We start from the raw sequence: 4,385 nt of genomic DNA on the forward strand, positions 1-4,385 counted from the left end.
TATCTGCTTGGATGTCAGTTATGGTCTCTTTGGGATATATTCCCAGTAGTGGAATTGCTGGGTCAAATGGTATCTGTATTTGCAACTTTTTGAGAAAGCTCCATACCACCTTCCACAGTGGTTGCACCATTTTACATTCCCACCAACAGTGAATAAGGGTTCCAGTTTCTCCACAACCTCACCAGCATTTCTGTTAAATTTTGCTATTCTGACTGGGGTGAGATGATATCTCATAGTTGTTTTGATATTTAGTAACTTTTAAACTTACTCTGACGTTCACATGTAAAATTAATTATTAGGTAAAGAGTTCATAATTTAAAAAGAAACCGTGCCGAAACTAGCTGACCAAGGTTTTCACTCCTATTAACAAGACATTACTATGGTGAAACCTCTCTTATCACATACTGACAGCACTCTTTCCTGTGGTTTTCTTGCATCACAATTATTTCGGTTAAAAGAGATGCAGTCAAAGTGCTGCTTAGAGGCAAAGATAATGAAACCCTGTTTCACAGACTCAGAGTGTGTTATCAGGAGGGGCCAGTTGTTGGAACATGACATCATGCTGGGAAAAGCACAGGGTAAGAGAAGGAAAGGAAGGGCTTCCAAGAGGGAGTGATACAAGGACAGCAACAACAGTTTTAAGTACAGTGGAGATGGTGAGGATGGTACAGGAGCAGGTAAGACTGTGTTCACCATGTGTAGTCTCTGTCACAAAGCTGACTGGATGACACCTAACAGCAAACATGAGAAAGAAAAACTGAGGGATATTCTACAAAGCATCAAGTCAGTATAATCACTATTGTCAAGGTCATACAAGACAAAGATAGACTGAGGCTATCACACACTGGAGATGATCAAGAGAACAGAGAAATGAAGTCTGTGTAGGATCCTCAACTGGATCTGGAAGAGAAAAGGACAGTGGAGAAAAATTGGTGAGATGCAAGTAAGACCTGCAGCGAACCTTCACAGTATTGTTTCCATGTTCATGTCCTAGTTTTTACAACTGTAACAACAATGGTTATGTAAGTTGTTAACAAAAGAGGAAGGGTAGACAGGAACTCTGCACGAAATCTGCAAGTCTAAAATAATTTCAAAACAAAAGTTTAAAAAAATGGCATGGTGTCTACCCTACCAAATATTAAGGTATGCTATAAACCAGAGTAATTCATTAAAAAGAAAACCCAAAGCAATTATTCAGTATTAACAGAACAACAACAGGACAATGCAGTAGAATCTGAGGTTAAAAGACATGAATGTATGTGAACTTAAGTGACAAGGTGTGCTGTTAGGTGCTGTCTCGAGTAGGAGGCTTTAAACCCTAGAGAGGACAGAATGGTTTTCTAGATCAGTCTATGGAAAAAAGTAAATTTGATTCTAGGACCATATGCAAAAGTAGCCTCAGCGATGAGGAACTAAATACCTGCAATGGAAGTAAAAACCACAGAAGGTCAACATAAATGTATGATTATTTCCTCAGGACCTGACTGCATAAAATACTGTTTTACATAAAACTTCAAAAGCACAAACATAAGGCAAAAATGTTTCTTTTTATGTAACCAAAATTAAGGACTTCTGTTCAAGCAATGGCATAAAAAACAGAAGTGTTTGCACTGCCTAAATCCTACAACAAAGCAGTATCTAGAAAGTCAAGAATATCTAAAATTCAACAAGAAAATGACACAACATAACTGAAAAACAAAGACAAATGAACAACACGCGCACTATGAAAGACAAGACCAAAATCATGGAATATATAAAGTAATGCTACAACTCATAATGGGGCAGAAATTAAACCAACTATGAAGCAACAAAGTATACCTGCTATGCTGCATAAAATCAGAAAGTTAATGATACTCGGGGTGACAGGATAGGGGTACAAGTATCTCTGGCGCAGCTGTGGGCGTGCAGATTATGCAGCCACCCATAGGCACCACACACTCACTCGCTGGTCCTCCTTGCGACACAGCAACTCGACTCTGATGTGCATCTTAAAGGCAGTCTCACAGCTCCACCAGGACTGTGCGTACACTGATGCATTTCTGCTGGCAGCAAAGAGTTGGAGGTCATCTGAATATCTGTGTCCACAACCAGCAGGGAGACAGGTAACTGTGGTAGATGCTTACCACAGGGTGCTATCTATCCAGAAACTAGAAGCAACAGACTGACACAGAGAAACACAGATGAAATCTTAAGACTTCAGAGAACCACAAAACAGAAGGAGACATACGCAATATTTACATCTAGCATCAAGCATCCTGAAATATACTCTGAAGAATACACACACTTCTAACAGTAATCTAAACACCTTATAAGAGGGACCTCTACTACCATGGGTGAGAAAAGGAGAAAGACGTAAGAATTAGCAGGAATAACAAAAACAGCAGAGCAGTTTCACAAGGACCAAAGGTAATAGGATATTTTACACCTGAGCTTACCAGACAGGGGAGGAAGGAGGGACAGAGAGGGAAGTATCTAAGAATATGAATATGAAAAGAGAACTACTGTTCTATCTCTAAATCCAATCTGTTTCACTTTTAATAAAACATTTTTATTGGTATAACATGTAGATTATTACAGTAATAAATTGTACTGAAAAAATAATTTACTAGTGCAAATCCTCCGAGAGCTCCTGTGGCTTAGTGGTAAGGATGTGGTTTCAATCGACCAGCTGCTTCACAGGGAAAAGATGGGTTATCTCGGTCTCTGAAAACCCACTGGAGGATCAACTATGAGTTAGTTCTGACTCAGTGGTACACAACACCACCAGCAATAAATCCTCACAGCTGGAACAGACTCAACAGTAAGGGGTGTGTGGTGTGGTGGGGTGTGTGTTTTCTTTTTTCCTTTTGTTCATTTTAATCCTCAGAACAATAAAATGTAAAGCACAAGATACTATGTTAAAAGATTTGATAACTTTTGGTCAGTTAGCTATAAGCTTAAAAAAAAATCATTGCTGTCCACTGGAGTCCACCTCTCAGCAAGCCAGCATGTGTCAGAGCAGAGCTGTGCCCCAGGTTTTCTGAGGAGGCTCAGCAGGCCTTCCTCCCAGCACTCTGGGTTTAAGCACCCCCAACCTCGTGGGCAGCAGGCAGGGACTCCAGGATATATGCTCACCTTCAAAATCCCCTGCCATCAAGTTTCTCTGACCCACAGGGCTTGCTGAGCTGTAAATCCTAATCAGAAAAGACTGTCCATTTTTCTTCCAAGGCCCCACTGGACATGAACAGCCTTTGGATAAGTCATACAACTCCCTTTGGATGCTATCCCCAAAGTTCCCTAGTCATATGCTAGGCCTAGGACATGTCTATAGCAAGTTGCAGCTAACCCAAGGATGACATTTTTCTAGCAGTTTGAATCTTGTGCTGGCTCCATGGGAGGAAGGTGAGTCAATCCTACTTGATGGCAATCAGGTTGATTATTACTTGCCAGGCATAAAAGAAACAAAGAGCACGGTGTTACAAATCTTCAAAGGGCTTGACAGGGAGCTGAAAGGCTCACAGGGAACAGCACTCAGGGAGGGTACTCTTCTGTCCAACCAGAGAGAAGCTGAGCTGCACAGGAGATTTTACATTTTCTAGCAGCCACATTCAGCATATCCCCCTGCATTTCAACACGATATATATACAACCACCAAACTTTCACATCCTTTCTCCTCCACTGTCTTTGAATTTACATCTGAATTGATGGGTTACATAGTACATAAACTCTATAGCTTCAAAGGACACTATCACGTTTGGATGAGATGCAGGACTAAGGTGTCTCAGAGGAGAGGGGAAAGAGTGTCTGAGGGACAAGGAGACAGCTGAGACTCCCTGGGAGGAAAAGGACAGATCTCATCAGCATCATCTTCCTACTAAGCAGAAATGACCCCAGCTTTTCAAGAAGCCTATCAATCACTGTGCTCTACTTGGAAAAATCAGTTGCAAAGCTGACAAGTGTGCCCCGGCATCTATGAATTCCTCATCAGCTCCGGGCTGAAGAGGATGGCTGGATCTTCATTTATTCCTCCACCAAGGCCACCAGAATGCTAGTAAAGGGTTCTTTTTATTTCGGGTAGAAAATCAAAAGGGCCAAACTTGCTCAGCGTTTCTTAAGCTGAAAAACAAATTCAAGCCATGGGTGGCAATACTTAAGGATACTTTGGGTAGAATGTTAAATGATCTAGGAAGTATCAAGAGAAGACGGAAGGAATACACAGAGTCACTGTTTCAGAAGGAATGGGCTGACAAAGAAGAAGTTCATGAAATGACATATGAGCAAGAGCCTATGATGATGAAGGAGGAAGTTCAAATTGCTCTGAAGGAATTGTCAAAAAACAAGGCTCCAGGAGCTGACAGCATACCAATTGACATATTTCAACAAACAGACACTGCCCTGGATGTGCT

At 41.2% G+C, this 4,385-nt stretch overlaps 1 pseudogene; it reads right to left on the reverse strand.

Moving 5' to 3' along the window:
* The window catches only part of LOC102851590, a 3,166-nt pseudogene extending 1,179 nt beyond the window's left edge, over positions 1–1,987 (reverse strand).
* Between the last annotated feature and the right edge of the window lie 2,398 nt (positions 1,988–4,385).

Source organism: Elephantulus edwardii, unplaced genomic scaffold (assembly GCF_000299155.1).
Source record: "Elephantulus edwardii isolate Elephantulus edwardi_28Jun2011 unplaced genomic scaffold, EleEdw1.0 scaffold00002, whole genome shotgun sequence".
NCBI lineage: Eukaryota > Metazoa > Chordata > Mammalia > Macroscelidea > Macroscelididae > Elephantulus > Elephantulus edwardii.